Source organism: Somniosus microcephalus, chromosome 17 (genome assembly GCF_052327205.1).
Source record: "Somniosus microcephalus isolate GS21.2 chromosome 17, FLI_Smic_1.0, whole genome shotgun sequence".
NCBI lineage: Eukaryota > Metazoa > Chordata > Chondrichthyes > Squaliformes > Somniosidae > Somniosus > Somniosus microcephalus.
In genome coordinates this window covers 26715533-26734433 of record NC_141003.1, presented here as the reverse complement: position 1 = coordinate 26734433, position 18901 = coordinate 26715533, and the positions used below count along the sequence as shown (strand labels likewise).

Below are 18901 nucleotides of genomic sequence, written 5' to 3'. Positions count from 1 at the left end.
GTTGTGAATGGCGCTGAACACTGTGCAGTCAACAGCGAACATCCCCATTTCTGACCTTATGTTGGAGGCAAGGTCATTGATGAAGCAGCTGAAGATGGTTGGGCCTAGGACACTGCAGCAATGTCCTGGGGCTGTGATGATTGACCTTCAACCAGCACAGCCAATATAAAAAGTAAAATAGTTAAAGAGAGGGTAGGGCCATTAAGAAATGAAGGAGAACATAAGAACATAAGAAATAGGAACAGGAGTAAGCCATTCGGCCCTTTGAGCCTGCTCCTCCATTCAATGAGATCATGGCTGATCTTCTGCCTCAACTCCATTCACCGGCCCTATCGCCATATCTCTTGATGCCTTTACTAGTCAGAAATCTATCGACTTATGTTTTGAATATACCCAATGACTGAGCATCCACAGCCCTCTGGGGTAGAGAATTCCAAAGATTCACACCCTCTTTGTGAAGAAATTTCTTCTCATCTCAATCCTGAATGGCCAACCCTTTATCTTGAGGCTGTGGCCGCTGGTTCTAGACTCCCCAGCCAAGGCCAGCATCCACCCCATTAAGCCCTGTAATAATTCTGTATGCTTCAATGAGATCCCCTCTCATTCTTCTGAATTCAAAAGAATACAGACCTAGTTTACTCAATCTCTTCTCATACGACAGTCCCACCATCCCAGGAATCAATCCCGTGAACCTCCGTTGCACTCCCTCTATGGCAAGCATATCCTTCCTTAGGTAAGGAGACCAAAATTGTACACAGTACTCCAGGTGTGGTCTCACCAAGGCCCTATATAATTGGAGTAAGGCTTTACTCCTGTACTCAAATCCTCTTGTAATGAAGGCCAGCATACCATTTGCCTTACTAATGGTTTGCTTCATCTGCACATTCACTTTCAGTGACTCATGTACAAGGACACCCAGGTCCCTTTGAGCATCTGCATTCCCCAATCTTTCACCATTTAGGAAATAGTCTGCCTTTCTGTTTTTTCTACCAAAGTGGATAACTTCACATTTATCCACATTATATTCCATCTGCCATGTTCTCGCCCACTCACTGAGCCTGTCGAGATACCCTTGAAGTCTCTTCAAATCCTCTTCACAACTGACACTGCCACCTAGCTTTGTATCATCAGCAAATTTGGAAATGTTACATTTAGTCCCCTCATCCAAATCATTGATATAGATTGTGAATAGCTGGGGCCCAGGCACCGATCCTTACGGTACCCCACTAGTCACAGTCTGCCATCCTGAAAAAGACCCGTTTATCCCTACTCTTTGTTTTCTGTCTGTTAACCAATTCTCAATCCATGCTAGTATATTACCCCCAATTCCATGTGCCCTAATTTTGTTCACCAACCTCTTGTGTGGGACCTTATCAAAGGCCTTCTGAAAATCCAGATACACCACATCTACCAGTTCCCCTTTGTCTACTCCACTAGTTAAATCCTCAAAGAACTCCAATAGGTTTGTCAAACAGGATTTCCCTTTCATAAATCCATGTTGACTCTGCCCAATCTTACTATTAGTTTCTAAGTGCCCAGTTATTGCATCCTTTATAATAGATTCCAGCATTTTCCCAACTACTGATGTGAGGCTAACAGGTCTGTAGTTCCCCGTTTTCTCTCTCTCTCCTTTCTTAAATAGCGTGGTTACATTTGCTATCCTCCAATCTGCAGGAACCGTCCCCGAATCTATAGAATTTTGGAAGACGACAACCAATCCGTCCACTATCCCAATGGCCACCTCTTTCAAAAACCTAGGATGTAGGTCATCCGGTCCTTGGGATTTACCAACTTTTAGTCCCACTGATTTTGCTAGTACTGTTTTTTTTACTAATAATAATTTCTTTAAGTTCCTCATTCTCGCCATACCCTTGGTTTTCTCGTATTTCTGGGAGGTTTTTTGTGTCTTCCTCCGTGAAGACAGAAATAAAGTATTTATTTAATTTCTCTGCCATTTCCTCATTCCCCATTATAAATTCTCCTGTCTCTGACTGTAAAGGACCTACATTTACCTTCGCCAGTCTTTTCCTTTTCACATACCTATAGAAGCTTTTACAATCCGTTTTTCTATTTTTCGCTAGTTTCTGCTCATATTCCATTTTCCCTTTATCAATTTCTTGGTCCCCCTTTGCTGATTTCTAAAAAGATCCCAATCCTCAGGCTGACCGCTTTTTCTGGCAACTTTATAAGCTTCCTCCTTTGACTTAATACTAGCTTTAATTTCTTTTGTTAGCCATGGTTGGATCACTTTTCCTTTTGGGTTTTTATGCCCTAGAAGAATATATGTTTGTTGCAAATGATGCATTATTTCCTTGAATGTTAGCCATTGTATGTCCACCTTCATACCTTTTAGTGTAGTCTTCCAATCTACCATGGCCAACTTGTCCTTCATACCCTTGTTGTTTCCTCTGTTTAGATTGAAGACCTTAGTTTCAGATTGGACTACATCACTCTCAAACTTAATGTAAAATTCAATCATATTATGGTCACTTGTCCCTAAAGGCCCCTTTACCACAAGATTATTGATTAGCCCTTTCTCATTACACAGTACCAGATCCAGAATAGCCTGTTCCCTGGTTGGTTCCTCCACATACTGATCCAGGAAACCATCTTGCATGCATTCCAAGAATTTGTCCTCCACACTATTAGTGGTAATTTGATTTGCTGAGTCAATATGTAGATTAAAGTCCCCCATGATTACCGTATTGCCCTTGTTACATGCACTTCTAATTTCTTGATTGATACTGTGCCCTACATTACCACTACTGTTTGGTGGCCTATACACAACTCCCACCAATGTTTTCCGCCCTTTGCTGTTTCTTAGCTCCACCCAAACTGATTCCAGTTCTACGTCACGATCTACCGAGCTAAGATCTTTTAACTCTACCATACCGATCTCATCCCTTATTAACAGCGCTACGCTACCTCCTTTTCCTTTTTGTCTGTCCTTCCTAAATGTTGAGTACCCTGGAACATTCAGTTCCCAGCTTTGGTTACCCTGCAACCATGTCTCTGTAATGGCAGTTACATCATACCCATTTACTTCTACTTGTGCCATTAATTCATCTACCTTGTTGCGAATGCTACATGCATTTAGATAAAACGCCTTCAACTTTGCCTGTTTAATATCTTTCGGCACTTTGACCCTCTTTACTGTTGACCTTTGTTTCTGCTCCCTACTAGTTTTGCTGACTACTTTTCTAACTTGCACTTCCAGCTTTGTTTCTCTCTGTTCTGGGCCACACTTAAGTTCCCAGCCCCCTGACAAACTAGGAGGCCTGGTGACTTATCTACCTTGAGTTCTGTTAGAGAGTCTAATTGTGGAGGTTGCAACGACGCCCAGATCCCATGAACTAATAAAAAAAAATATGGTGGAGATAGAAAATAAATATTTTGCATCAATTTTTACAAATGATAATGGACATTGGAATGTAAGTGTACTGGAGGAGGGAATGGAACAATTGTTCAGATCTATATGTAGAAAAGAAATTGGTTTTGAAAAAACTAACAACTCAAGGTAGATAAGTTACCAGGCCCTGGTGGCATGAACCCTGGGCTGTTGAGAAAAGTCAGAGAGGAGACAGCAGGGGCTCTGGCCACCATTTTGCAATCCTTTTTAAATATGCAAATTGTGCTGTGTGACTGGAGAGTACCCAATGTAGCAAACATTGCTCAATGAGAGAGGGAGGATAAACTGGCTAACTACAGACCAGTTAGTCTGTAAACTACTTTGGGTGAACTCTCAGAATCTATAATTTGAGATAAAATAGTGAACATTTTAAAGTTTTTTGAAGAAGTGACCGAATGGATAGATAAAGGGGATGCAGTAGATGTAGTGTATCTGGTTTTTCAGAAGGTGTTTAGAAATGGCCTCACAACAGTCTTGTTAGATAAACTCAAGCATATGGTATGAAGTAATGTAGCAGTATGGAGAGATCATCGGTTGACAGACTGGAAACCAAGAGTTAGGGTAAATGCTGTTGCTCAGACTAGAGAAGGGTTGGAAGTGGTGTGACCCATGGGGTGGTGCTGGGTCCACTTTTGTTCGAACTTGTGAACAGAGAACACAATTAACAAATTTGCTGACAACAGAAAATTAGCAGGTTTGGCAAACAGTGAAGAGGATTGTGAAATACTTCAAGAAGACATAGACAGGTTAACAGAATGGGCAGTCAGGTGGTAAGTGCAATTTAATTTGCATAAGTGTGAGGTAATGCAGAAAAAGGACTGGTATTATACAGTTAATAGAAAGACACTGAAGAGTGCAGAAGAACAGAGAAACCTAGGGGATCAAATACATAATTCTTGGGAAGTTTGAGTGTAGGTAGATAAAGCCGCAAAAAGGCCAAAATACTATTTGGCCCGGATTTTGTGGTCAGTGGCGAAGTGATAGCGCTCACTGCTGCCCTTGAGGAAAGCTGCCTACAATCTCTGTGGTGTCGATTTCACCTCTCCCAACATTAATTTGAATCTGCTGCCTAGTCTAGGGGATCTCCACCGTCCAGCAACAATGATGTCATCAAGCTGGCTAAGCAGCCAATCATATTGAAGAATTCTCACAGACAGCAAACCAGGAAGTAAAATGCATTGATTTTCCTTCACTTTTTAATCATTTTTACAGAGACTGAAATAAAGATTGGGACATACACATGGGATTAAGGTAGAAGCTGAAATATCATAAAACAAAAATTTTCTAAAAAAATTTTTTTTTTTAAATGGTAATTTTTATCATAATGGAAAAATTTGACATTGCACAAATATAAAATTAATATTTCAGGGCCAGAGCAATTGTTCAGCAATAATTATGACTCAGTACACCATTAAAAACCCAGTTACACCTCATGCAACAAGGCTTAACTTTTTCCGTTCTATTTCCCGCACTTCTGCTCTCACCCCTGCCCCTCCCTCCCAGAATCACGATAGGGTTCCCCTTGTCCTCACCTTTCACCCCACCAGCCTCCACATTCAACGGATCATCCTCTGCCATTCCGCCACCTCCAACGTGATCCCACCACCAAACACATCTTCCCCTCACCTCCCCTTTCAGCATTCCGAAGGGACCACTCCCTCTGCGACACCCTGGTCCAATCCTCAATCACCCCCAACAGCCCTGCTCCTTCACCTGGCACCTTCCCGTGCAAGCGCAGGAGATGCAACACATGCCCTTTTCCCTTCTCCCTTCCCACTGTCCAGGGCCCCAAACACCCCTTCCAGGTGAAACAGCGATTTACTTGTACTTCTTGCAATTTAATATACTGTATTCGCTGCTCACGATGCGGTCTCCTCTACATTGGGGAGACCAAACGCAGATTGGGCGACCGCTTTGCGGAACACCTCCGTTCAGTCTGTACGGGTGACCCTGAGCTTCCGGTCGCCTGTCACTTTAATTCACCGCTTCACTCCCACTCGGATCTCTCTGTCCTCGGGCTATTACATTGTTCCAATGAAGCTCAACGTAAGCTCGAGGAACAGCACCTCATCTTTCGATTGGGCACTTTGCAGCCTGCCGGACTCAACATTGAGTTCAACAATTTCAGATAATTATCCCTGCCCCCATTTTTCATGCAGTATGATTTTTGCAATTCCCATTTGCAACATTTTATCTTTCCTGCCTCTTACAAAAGTACAGGATGTTCTTTCTATTTCTTCCTCTCCTCCTAACCCCCACCCCCCCCCCATCTGTGCACCTGCTTAATATCTGTTACATCTCCAGCTTTTTCCAGTTCTGATGAAGGGTCCCAGACCTGAAACGTTAACTCTGTTTCTCTCTCCACGGATGCTGCCTGGCCTGCTGAGTATTTCCAGCATTTTCTGTTGTTATTTTTAACTTTTTCAGGGGTTTTTAAGAGCAATATTCCAGTGTAAAAGCTTAAGTCCTCGTCAGTTCAGTGATTTCAATTGATTGCCAACTCTGGGGAGTTCAACAGCGCGCCCTGTGGAGGAGCAGGGAATGACTGACAGCAACTTCTGGATTCTTGTGTCTAGCTGCACATGTGCAAACTCCAGAAGTTGCTGTCAGATTCACAGTTGGAATAACACTGACAGTTTTGCTGTCAGTACAACCGCAAATTCCGGGCCATTGAAATTTATAAATAGTGACACAGAATACGAGAATAAAAAAGTAAAGGGCATTAAAGCCATAGACAGCATACAATGTAGACTCACGACGGCGATTCCAGGAATGAGAAACTATAGGCTAGAAATTCAGTTGGGGCGCTAACTTTAATCAAGTGGAAAAAGTAGCGCCAGGCGCTAATGATTCTCTCCTGCCGGGAAATTCAGCTTTGGGCTCCAAGAGGGAAGTGAGCGCGAAATGAAGCGCACACCACTTCTCTTAGGACGCTAAAATCCAAGAGCGGGGCGGTCGCGGCTGAACGCTGAACAATTTGGAGCACATTGCTAACAGCATCAGAGGCTGCTTCCCTCGCTTAAAGGGAAGGGCCAATGCTGGTGCACAACCTACTTGTCGGCAGTTCTGCGTTGCAAGGCAACCTGCGCGACTGCTGTTACAGCCCCAAACACTCTCACAAAGTGGAGGGCTTGGACATCTTGCAGCAATGAAACGTCAAAAACTTGGAGCAGGCACCAGACTGGTGCAAATAATAAAAGGTTGGCCTACCTGAAAACCATTCCCTTTAATTAGCACTCCCCAAGCGGCCAGTCGAGTCGACAGCGCCTCCTCTTCCTGCTGTTGTTCACGCCCGGCGATACAGCAGGGGGCAGGTGGCACTTTCACATCTGGGGCGATAACAGGGCGCTACGCACTTTATGACGTCACGATCTGCGAGGCGCTAGAGGCCCAGGCAGTAAGAGCACCAGCGCTAAACCAGCACTGAAGTTCGCGGGCATTGCTGCATTCGCCGCGCCCGGTTGCTAACCCCTTAGCGCCCCGTTAGTGCCCCTCCCCCCGGCGCTAACGGGAGGCGCTAACCAACTGAATTTCTACCCCTATAGTTCTGAGCAGAGGCTATGAGGAGATATAAAGAAAGAGCTTGCATTTAAACGAGCCCTTTTCATGATCTCATGATGCGCCAAAGCACTTTGTAACCAATGGAGTATATTTGAAGCGCAGTCACTATTGTAATGCAAGGAAACGGCAGCCAATTTGCAAACAGCTAGGGCCCACAAACAGCAATAAGATAAATGAGCAGATAATTTGTTTTAGTGACACTGACTGAAGGAGAAGTGTCAACCATCATTGGGAGAACGCCCCTGCTCTCGTCAAATAGTACCGCGGGATCTTTTACACCCACCTGAGAGGGCTGGAGGGGGCAAGGTTTAACAGTTCATCTGAAAGATGGAACCTTTGGCAATGCACGGAAGTGTCAGCCTAAATTATGTGCTCAGGTCTCTGGAGTGGGCCTTGGAATCATGACCTTCTGACTGAGAGGCAAGAGTGCTACCACTGACACACATTAATAGAGGTTTTTAAAATGATGAAGCATTTTGATAGAGTGAATAGGGAAAGGCTATTTCCTCCGGTCGGGGAGTCAATGATGAAGGGTCATCAATTTAAACTTATGATTGAGAGCGAGGAGAGAGGTCAGGAGCATTTTCTTTACAGAGTGTTGTTAGAGCATGGAATACATTGCCACAGGGGATGGCTCAGGCAGGAACGACTGCATAATTTAAGGGAAAACTGTAAAAGTATTTGAAACAGATGAAGCTATTGGGATATGGGGAAGAGAACAGGGTAGCGGGATTAGTTTTGGATTGCTTGAGCAAAGAGTATCACAGCCACGTGTTGTAAACCTTTATGGTTCTATGATTTGCAAATAAAAAGATATACAGGCCTGGTGGGAATAGTCAGCACGTGTTTTGGGAGAGGAAAAGCTTTATAAAAAGTTCTTAACAGCAGTTAAACTAATAGGAACAGTGACATTTCAGTTGCCTGCCATTTATGCGTTGTCACTATTAGTTGCCTGAATCTAGCAGGTTTCAAGTTGCAAGGGCTGCAAAATGGTGAGTAGTTAACAGAAAAATCTGCAGATTCATGTGGAGAATTTCTAGTAAGGGCAATAAATGTACAAACTGGATAAACCATAATACAGTATAACCCTCCTGAGCAAAAATGTACAAGGACCTCATGATTAACACAACACAATGCTGATTTAGTGGTCAGGGAAAGATCTGTACAAATATTATTTCCACAGTTAAATTATTGTATTGTTTTAAAAGGGCAAGTTATTCTCAGCTTGTGGTCTAGTCATGCTAACTATCCATGGATAACACATTTATTTAGTTTATATAATTACTTATAAATGTATTTCCCTTGTCGAGCTCCCATTTTGTTAAGCAAAGTGTGAAATGGACAGAGTGAATTGACACGTCCCAAAGTACTGCACAACCAATGAAGTCCTTTTGAATTGTAGTCACTGTTCTAATGTAGGAAACGTGAAAACCAATAAGCACACAGCAAGATCCCACAAACAGCAATGTGATCTGTTTTAGTGATGTTGGTTGAGGGATAACTATTGGCCAGAACTCCTCTGCTCTTCTTTTAATAGTGCCAATTACATCCACCTGAGAGAGCAGATGGGAACTCAGTTTAACATCTCATCCAAAAGGCAGAACCTCCCTCAGTGCTGCAGTGAAGTGTCAGCTGGGATTATGTGCTTATGCCTCCAGTGGGGCCTGAATCCATGACCTTCTGACTCAAAGCAGGAGTACTAACTCTGAGCCAAGGCTGACACCAATTACCATGAGTGGTAAATAATACACCTCACTAACATAAGCATGGGTTAGAGATAGAGCTATAACACTAGAGGACTGATTCTGCAACTTTTCCTATATTACAAACCTATTTGGCTAATCAGCGGGTTAGAAATTTGGCTCCGTAGTGCCCGGTTTTTCGGTGGTACGGGTGACGTTTTGTGTCCAAAATGGCATCCGCGCACATTTCTGGTGCGGGCCGCGCCGGGCGCCATCTTGGTAAAGGCCAAACAAGAGGCATCCTTTACCCCATGTCTGAAGCGGACATTAGGCTATTAACATATGCAAATAAGAGGCCTAACACCTGCTTCTTCTCCCTCTTGCAAATTTGGTTTGTGGCTGAGGCAGTCGCCACCAGTGCTGATTGCCTCCGGGAAAACCAACGCTAAGCAGCATGGAATTTTTTAAAAAGGTAAGTACTTACCATAATCACCGCCGTTTCTGGTACTGAGATCTACCACCTCACTCCCAACTCCGACCTTCAGGCCCCTGGCCCCGATCTCTCCCTGGCCACATCCCCAAGCTCCTAGCACCCCCCTTCCAACAATAGCACTCCCGACCCCCCAACAGTACTGCAGACTGCCACGATCTTCCTACCCAACACCCGACAGCCCTCCGATTGTACTCCCGAAGCCCAGCCGTTCCTCCCCCGTGATCTAACCCAATCACTTACTTGATAATTGGCGCACGAACCTGTGTAGGCTCCGACTGCTGCACCATCTACATGGTAATGAGATCCCAGGCACAAAATCCAGCGCTGCTCGGACCTCCCCATTTGAGCGCGAGCTGTTAGCCTGCAGGTAAGGCGCCAAAAAATGGACGCTACCGAATTTCTAGGCCAATATGTTTCGACACCTGCCAGTTATTGTGATGTTTTTATAAGTCCCAACTGCTTTCATATATTTCTCATACTCTAATTTCCATCAGTTTCTTCTGATACTCTTTGTGTTATCTGTTTGGATGCATTTCCCTTACCTCATGCAATTTATCATCTTTTTCTTGTAACGCTGGGTCAGGTACAATTTCATTCAACTCCTTCTGAATATGCAGTGTAATCAAAATCTCCAGAAAACTGCATTATCTGTCTTATTTTATACTGAGTCTATTCAAAATAATTCCTCTCACGATGCTCCAACACACTGGGGCTGCTTTTGAAGTGGTGCACAAATCGAGTGGGCAGAGCGATCGTAACCCTTGCCCAATGTGGCGGGCAAGAGGCCTGGACCATTTTGATGGTTGGGCCTCATTAGCATGGAAGTGGCAAGCTGCCAACACAAACCGTTCTGGGTGGGGGGCAGGAATTCTAGTGGCCCAGCCATGGAGCCGAGTTGGAAGAATAGCATTAAAGGGGAGGGCCAAGCCAATGATGGATTGTGAGGTGGGGTGGTGTGGGGCGGGGGGGGGGGGGGGGTTGGGGGGAGGGGACATGACATTTACCGTTTGGGAGGATTTTTAATGACGCACAGCAGTTGTGCTCATCCTTCTTCCAAATTATCCTCACCAGGTCTTTATTTGCAGTAACAACAGAAAATGCTGGAAATACTCAGCAGGCCAGGCAGCATCCGTGGAGAGAGAAACAGAGTTAATGTTTCGGGTCTGACCTGAAACGTTAACTCTGTTTCTCTCTCCACGGATGCTGCCTGGCCTGCTGAATATTTCCAGCATTTTCTGTTGTTATTTCAGATTTCCAGCATCCGCAGTATTTTGCTATTGAATTGAAAGAACATACTGTGCTTATGTAAGAGGCAGGAAAGATAAAATGTTGCAAATGAGAATGGCAAAATAATACAGCATGAAAAATGGGGGCAGGGGTTATTGTCTGAAATTGTTGATCCTCAAAAATCCTCAACTCAATTATGCAAGGCAACAATGAAAATGTTTCCACGCAGAGATAGAGGAAAAATTTGGGGGGATAGTCACCCAGCCTCTCATTGTTCCCCTCTTAGGACCACTGATATATGCAGGAAACTTTCGATTTACCGGCACCTAAATAACCAGAAATCTCGGTTAACTGGCAAAATTCAGGAGTAGGTTCAGGTAACTTTTATTACTTTTTTTACTCCATTTGTTGCTGTGCAAGGGTGTGGCTGCAGCTGTTGCTAAGCTACAGAGACGCTTGCAACTTGTGCCCATTGTTCTGAAGCACAGGGTTTGTTGCTTTATACGGAGCTCTCAGCTCCGTATCTTTTACTCTAGCGTTCGGTTATCCGGAATTTTTGATGAACCGGCACCACGTCGGTCCCGTCCGTGCCGGATAAAAAAAAGTTTCCTGTGTGTAGAAGCAGATGACTCTATCATTCAGGTATTAATGTGTGTCATGGAGAGACCTAAAGAGAGGACAGGGGTAGATGAACAGGAAGTACATTTTCTGAATGCGTGCTCTTGGCATACACTTTTTCCCCATCGGGAACACGTATCTGCAAATCAGAGGCTTGCTCTCCTCGATTTTCTGTCCATTAAAATGAATGTATGGCGAATTGTGGGGGGACGACTGCAATTTCCCGATTATGTGCTGCCAGCAAGTGAGGCTCCCCACCAGGAATGCACATATGTAAAATTTGCCTTTGTGTCTCTTCTGTCATTCTGAGAGTGAAACACTGAAGTAAAATCCTGTTAATGTAACTTTATATCCATTGTCAGAAGTGCTCTGATATTACAGTGTGAAATCAACATTACGAGAAAGACCATCAGATTAAAGTTGGACGTTTTCACGGCTTATTGTTCTTCTTTTAGAAGCTTACTTTGTTTCAACTGCTGATTATGCTTTCATTCAAAACACTCTGTGCACTTCATAAATTAGGTCACTTTTAACAGTTGCCAAGTTGTACTCCAGACAAATGATATTAACCACCCATACTAGTGCCAACTTGTTCAATCTCAATGTTTTTAAATGATGTCATCAAAACAAATTTAAGAAAGAAAATGGGAGCGGGATGAGAGACCATGGCCAATATTCCCCCTATGGTGAGCCCCTAATCTGGGGAAGATAGCAAATGGAGGCTCTATCTCTGCCAAACATTCAGGACTAGGAGAGGGAAACCCGCTCTTTTCCTTTATTCCTTGAGTGATGCATATACAAAATAAGAATGGACCAAGAAAACTACAAAACAGCGACAGAAGGAAGCTAAATCTTTCACATGGTCTGAACAAGCTACTATCATATAGCCTCCCATCCAAAAATGTTCATAACTAGCTAGCTGCCTCTCAGATCAATGCTGCAGTTGATGGTTCATCCTCTGACATTTTTTTTTCCATTACCGAAGGGTTCTGTCCTCTCTCCTAATCTGTTCTTCATGTCAGTGATTTACTCCATCATCCAACGCTAAACTCTTTTGCTGATAATTTCACTGTACATTCATAAACTTCCATCAAAATGCTCATAACCCACACTCCTCTCACAGTCCAATGGTTAAATCAATACATCTTCATTTTCTCCTTACTCTTTAATGGAGCAGTAATAATCTTGTATCTTTCAATCCTTTAAAGGCGTACTTTCTACCTGTCTCACAATTTTAACCAAAAACTTTTAACTTTGATGGCTCTGTCTTTGGTCCTGCTTCATCTATTGATATACTTGGCCTATCTCGAGTGACCTCAAGTGGAACTCCCACATCACTTCCATTACTAAAGCTACCTCAAAGAACCTTTTTTTCTTTTATGACAAACACTTCATTTTCCCGATGACTCTTATTTTTCTATGAACTTTAATTCTGTACATATTGCTGCATGTCTCAAGAGACTCATCTATCACCTCTCTTACACTTGTGTGCAGAATACAAGTAAAAGCTGGTCATTTGCCAAGTGATTCCTCTCTCTCACCTCCAACTTCAGATCTCTCCCTCCATCCTAATCCTTGTTTATTTCTATTTTGATCAAAGGTACTGAGATCAGAGTTTCTGAGATTCTTGTCCTTTGTAAGTTCCAGGTACATAATCCTACACACACCTCCTCCCAACATCCTCACTGTACTAAAATGAAGATCTGTCTCTCTGTCTCCTACTCCAGCTCATTCTTTTTCAAGGCCTTACCTTCCTCACTCTTCCTCCTACAATCTTACACAGGATATACAGCACAGAAACAGACCATTCGGCCCAATCAGTCCATGCCGGCGAGCTTTTGAAGGCTTGGCACCACCTAATCCTAACTCCTGTGTTACCTCATCTCTTTTAATCTGATCAGCCTTGGTGTTGTCCTTCATCTAACCTGTTGTCTTCACCCAAGCTACTCAATGTAAAAAAAAAATCCAGGTGTAAGGGATTATTTTCAATATACATTGCTCAACCATCTAAACCAAACAAAAACGAAAATCTCGTGCTTTGCAGAAAAGTTTTTAATGCGGTTCTCACAACCTCCTGGGGAAATGTTATTACGGGCCTCAAACCAAAATGAAATGGGAAGAAAAGAAACGACCTCACAAAACATATAAAACAATAGCTACTTTCTTGGTGTAGCGGGGGGAAGGAACGGGAATGAGAGTTTTTTTTAAGCAGCGAGTTGTTATGATCACGAATGCATAACCTGAAATGGTGGTGAAAGCAGATTCAATAGTAACTTTCAAAAGAGAATTGGATAAATACTCAGAAAAAAAAATGCAGGGCTGTGAGAAAAGAGCTGGGGAAGTGGGACTAACGGGACAGCTTCATCAAAGAGCCATCACAGGCACAATGGGCCCAATGGCCTCCTTCTGTGTTGTATGATTCTCGCTCAAGGAAGGATTTTTTTACACTGCAGAATGGCTCTGGGATATAGCATTTGTTTTCTCTTACTGATTATGTTATTTCTCTTTACTTCATTTATTCTTGCAAATCTTTCCAATAGACAATGGGGTCAATATTATTTTCCCCTCTCTGCTCCACGCCTCACCTGTCTCCAATTCTCCCTCAAGTTCTCTGACACCTCTCTCACCATATTTATCTGCTTCTGATTTTCTTCACCTCTCCCTCCATCCATACATCTGGTTCCATTCTTCATCTAACCTGTTGTATCATTCTCGGTGTCCACTGTTCTTCAGCCTGTGCAGCAGGACAAAGCAGCCCGCTTGATTGGCACCCCATCCACCACCTTAAACATTCACTCCCTCCGCCACCAGCGTACCGTGGCTGCAGTGTGTACCATCTACAAGATGCACTGCAGCAACTCGCCAAGGCTTCTTCAATAGCACCTTCCAAACCCGTTACCTCTACCATCTAGAAGGACAAGGGCTGCAGGCGCACGGGAACACCACCACCTCCCAGTTCCCCTCCACGTCACGCACCATCCTGACTTCGAAATATATCACCGTTCCTTCATCGTTGCTGGGTCAAAATCCTGGAACTCCCTCCCTAACAGCACAGTGGGAGTACCTTCACCACAGGGACTGCGGCGGTTGAAGGCGGCGGCTCACCACCACCTTCTCAAGGGCAATTAGGGATGGGCAATAAATGCTGGCCTTGTCAGCGATGCCAACATCCTATGAATGAATTTTTTTTAAATTCTGTTGCTAGATCAATAAAACAAAGCAAGGGAATGCTGTTAAGAAATAGGACTACCCCAGCCTCCATATTACCGGTAAAGAGTCTTGTAACAGTACAGTATCAATAGGTTCCTTTTTTTGTTTTGCTGGACTAATCCCCCCTCCCCAAAACATTCCTTTGCGTTCCCTTGCTGGAAATGGAGAGAAAAAGGGGAACAGCATTCAATCACTGCACCGGCATCTGATCTTAGCAGCAGAGTCATCAGGGAAATGGGAGGCGTGGGGGAACAGACACGCATGTGAGTGGACAGTGTAAGGTGGGGAATACAACGCCAACATGTTCCTGTAAAGGTCAAGGGTGGGACCAACAAGCAAAGGGAACCTTGGATGACAAGGGATATACAAAAATGCATTAGAAATAAAAGGGGGGCTTTTGGCAGTTACAAAAGACTAAAGACAGAAGAAGCCCTAGAGGAGTATAAAAAGTGCAGGGGCATACTTAAAAAAGAAATTAGGAGGGCGAGGAGGGGCCATGAAATAACACTGGCGAGCAAAATAAAGGAAAATCCTAAGATGTTTTATAAGTATATTAAGGGCAAGAGGATAACCAGGGAAAGGGTAGGGCCCATTAGGGACCAAAGTGGCAATCTGTGTGTAGAGCCAGAGGATGTAGGCGGGGTTTTAAATGAATTTTTTGCATCTGTGTTCACTATGGAGAAAGACGATGCAGACATAGAAATCGGGCAAGGGGACTGTGACATACTTGAACATATTAGCATCGAGAGGGAGGAGGTGCTAGCGGTTTTAGCGGGCCAAAAAGTGGATAAATCCCCAGGCCCGGACGAGATGTATCCCAGGCTGCTGTGGGAGGCAAGGGAGGAGATTGCAGGGGCTCTGACACTAATTTTCAGAACCTCTCTGGCCACAGGGGATGTACCAGAGGACTGGAGAACAGCTAACGTAGTACCATTATTCAAGAAGGGTAGCAGGGATAAACCAGGGAATTACAGGCCAGTGAGTCTAACATCTGTGGTGGGGAAATTATTGGAAAAAATTCTGAGGGACAAAATTAATCTCCACTTGGAGAGGCAAGGATTAATCGGGGATAGTCAGCATGGCTTTGTCAAGGGTAAATCATGTCTAACAAATCTGATCGAATTTTTCGAGGGGGTGACTAGTGGGGTGGATGAGGGAAATGCTGTGGATGTGGTTTACATGGACTTCAGTAAAGCTTTTGACAAAGTCCCACATAGGAGACTGGTCAAGAAGGTAAGAGCCCATGGGATCCAGGGTGCCTTGGCGCGTTGGATCCTAAACTGGCTGAGTGGCAGGAGGCAGAGGGTGATGGTCGAAGGTTGCTTTTGTGACTGGAAGCCTGTGTCCAGTGGGGTACCTCAGGGATCGGTGCTGGGTCCCTTATTGTTTGTGATCTACATAAATGATTTGGATGAGAATGTAAAAGGTATGATCAGTAAGTTCGCAGATGACACGAAAATTGGTGGGGTGGTAAATTGCGAGGAGGAAAGCCTCCGGCTACAGGACGATATAAACGGGTTGGTCAGATGGGCGGAAAAGTGGCAAATGGAATTTAACCCTGAAAAGTGCGAGGTGATGCATTTTGGACGGACAAATAAGGCAAGGGAATACACAATGAGTGGTAGGACCCTAGGAAGTACAGAGGGTCAGAGGGACCTTGGTGTACATGTACATAGATCCCTGAAGGCAGCGGAGCAGGTAGATAAGGTGGTTAAAAAGGCATATGGGATACTTGCCTTCATTAGCCGAGGCATAGAATATAAGAGCAGGGAGGTTATGATGGAGCTGTACAAAACGCTGGTGAGGCCACAGCTGGAGTACTGTGTGCAGTTCTGGTCGCCTCACTATAGGAAGGATGTGATTGCTTTGGAGAGGGTGGAGAGAAGATTCACCAGGATGTTACCTGGGATGGAGCGCCTCAGCTATGAAGAGAGGCTGGACAGGCTGGAGTTGTTTTCCTTGGAGCAGAGAAGGCTGAGGGGGGACCTGATTGAGGTGTACAAAATAATGAGGGGCATAGATAGGGTAGATAAAGAGGAACTTTTCCCCTTAGTGGGGGGGTCAATAACAAGGGGGCATAGATTCAGGGTAAGGGGCAGGAGATTTAGAGGGGATTTGAGGAGGAACTTTTTCACCCAGAGGGTGGTTGGAATGTGGAACTCAATGCCTGAAAGGGTGGTGGAGGCAGGAACCCTCACAACATTCAAGAAGCATTTGGATGAGCACTTGAAATGCCATTGCATACAAGGCTATGGACCAAATGCTGGAAAATGGGATTAGACTGGACAGGGATGGATGGGCGGCGCAGACACGATGGGCCGAAGGGCCTCTTTCTGTGCTGTAAAACTCTATGACTCTATGACTATGACTCTATCGCCAAGGCACTCTGGCGATTGTTGGGGCTATATGATATTGTTGGAGCTGCGGATAAAAGAGGTAGCCTCCGATGCAGTATGGGAGATTTGACAGGTCGAAAGGAAGGAAAATTGGAAGTTGGGTCAATGCACATCACAGCAGTCAGTTACAATAGATGTCTGGGAGCAGGTCCCCCCATCCATCCTCTGCATCAGAAAATGGCGAAAGGTTCACAAGGGGAAGACAAAACTTACAAAACAAATGGGAAAGAGAACGAGTCAATTCGATATATTAAACTTGAAAAATATATTCCAATATTGCCACTAACTCCTGGGACCTGGTCCCAGACATTCATGTAAAACACGACAAGTGTTTTTGTTTGCCTCCTGTTATGTTCAATGGAGAGCTGGGCTTACTCTGCTGGCAGTCTGCAGGGGCTCCCTGCTCCAGTGACTCCCATTCTACAGGGTCGTGTTGCCCACTAGGATCTGTGGCAGATGTTATTCCGGCTGCAGCCCAAGCCTTCTCAATATTTTTGTGCTCTTATTAAGATTACTGAAACTAAAGTAAAAACAATCAACTTGAAATGCAAAACCTGATGAAAGAGTCACAATCGGCGATCATACCATTGAACCTTGGTTTGCAATCATCTCCTCCAGCACTTTTTACATGACAACAATGTTGCCTTGAATATTTACAAAGTGTCAAAAGATTTGATCTTGCAGCTTGTTTAAACAGTAATTTGATTAACAATACATTCATTTGGGATAACCTTGAAGTCTAATAGTATACAACCTTATCACAGCAGTCAGTTACAATAGATGTCTGGGAGCAGGTCCCCCATCCATAAAACATTGAAACATAGAAGATAGGAGCAGGAGTAGGCCATTCGGCCCCTCGAGCCTGCTCCGCCATTCAATGAGATCATGGCTGATCATCCAAACTCAGTACCCTGTTCCTGTCTTCTCCCCATATCCCTTGATCCCTTTAGCCTTAAGAAATATATCTAACTCCTTCTTGAATATATTTAATGAATTGGCCTCAACTGCCTTCTGTGGTAGAGAATTCCACAGGTTCACCACTCTCTGGGTGAAGAAATTCCTCCTCATCTCTGTCCTAAATGGCTTACCCCTTATCATTAGACTGTGACCCCTGGTTCTGGTCTCCCCCGCTATCGGGAACATCCTTCCTGCATCTAGTCTGTCTAGTCCTGTCAGAATTTTATACGTTTCAATGAGATCCCCTCTCATTCTTCTAAACTCCAGCGAGTATAAGCCCAATCTCTCCTCATACGTCATTCCTGCCATCCCAGGTATCAGTCTGGTGAATCTTCGCTGCACTCCCTACATGGCAAGAACATCCTTCCTCAGATAAGGTGACCAAAACTGCACACAATACTCAAGGTGTGGTCTCACCAAGGCCCTGTACAACTGCAGCAAGACATTCTTGTTCCTCTACTCGAACCTTCTCGCTACGAAGGCCAACATACCATTTGCCTTCTTAACCGCCTGCTGCGCCTGCATGCTTACCTTCAGCGACTGGTGCACAAGGACACCCAGGTCTCATTGCACTTCCCCTTCTCCCAATCTATTGCCGTTCAAATAATAATCTGCCTTCCTGTTTTTGCCACCAAAGTGGATAACCTCGCATTTATCCACATTATACTGCATCTTCCATGCATCTGCCCAATCACCCAACCTGTCCAAATCATCCTGGAGTTTCTCGGCATCCTCCTCACAGCACACATGCCCACCCAGCTTTGTGTCGTCTGCAAACTTGGAGATATTACATCTAGTTCCCTCGTCTAGATCATTAATATATATTGTGAATAGCTGGGGTCCTAGGACCGATCCCTGCAGTACCCCACTAGTCACTGCCTGCCGCTCGGAAAAAGACCCGTTTATTCCAACTCTTTGCTTCCTGTCTGCCAACCAGTTCTCTATCCAAGTCAGTACCTTGCCCCCAATCCCATGTGCCTTAACTTTACACGCTAATCTCTTATGCGGGACCTTATCGAAAGCCTTCTGAAAGTCCAAATACACAACATCCACTGGTTCTCCCTTATCCTACCAGTTACATCCTCAAAAAATTCCAGTAGATTAGTCAAGCACGATTTTGTAAATCCATGTTGACGTTGTCCAATCCTGTCACTGTTTTCCAAGTGCTCTGCTATTACATCTTTTAAATAATGGACTCTTAGCATTTTCCCCACTACCGATGTCAGGCTTACCGGTCTATAATTTCCCGTTTTCTCTCTACCACCTTTTTTGAATAGTGGGGTAACATTAGCTACCCTCCAATCCATGGGAACTGTTCCAGAGTCTATAGAATTTTGGAAGATGACCA

At 44.3% G+C, this 18901-nt stretch overlaps 1 protein-coding gene across 5 annotated transcripts in view; it reads right to left on the bottom strand.

Annotated features, from left to right (window-relative positions):
• The window catches only part of rerg (RAS-like, estrogen-regulated, growth inhibitor), a 135617-nt gene that overhangs the window by 72960 nt on the left and 43756 nt on the right, over positions 1-18901 (bottom strand). The window lies entirely within an intron of this gene.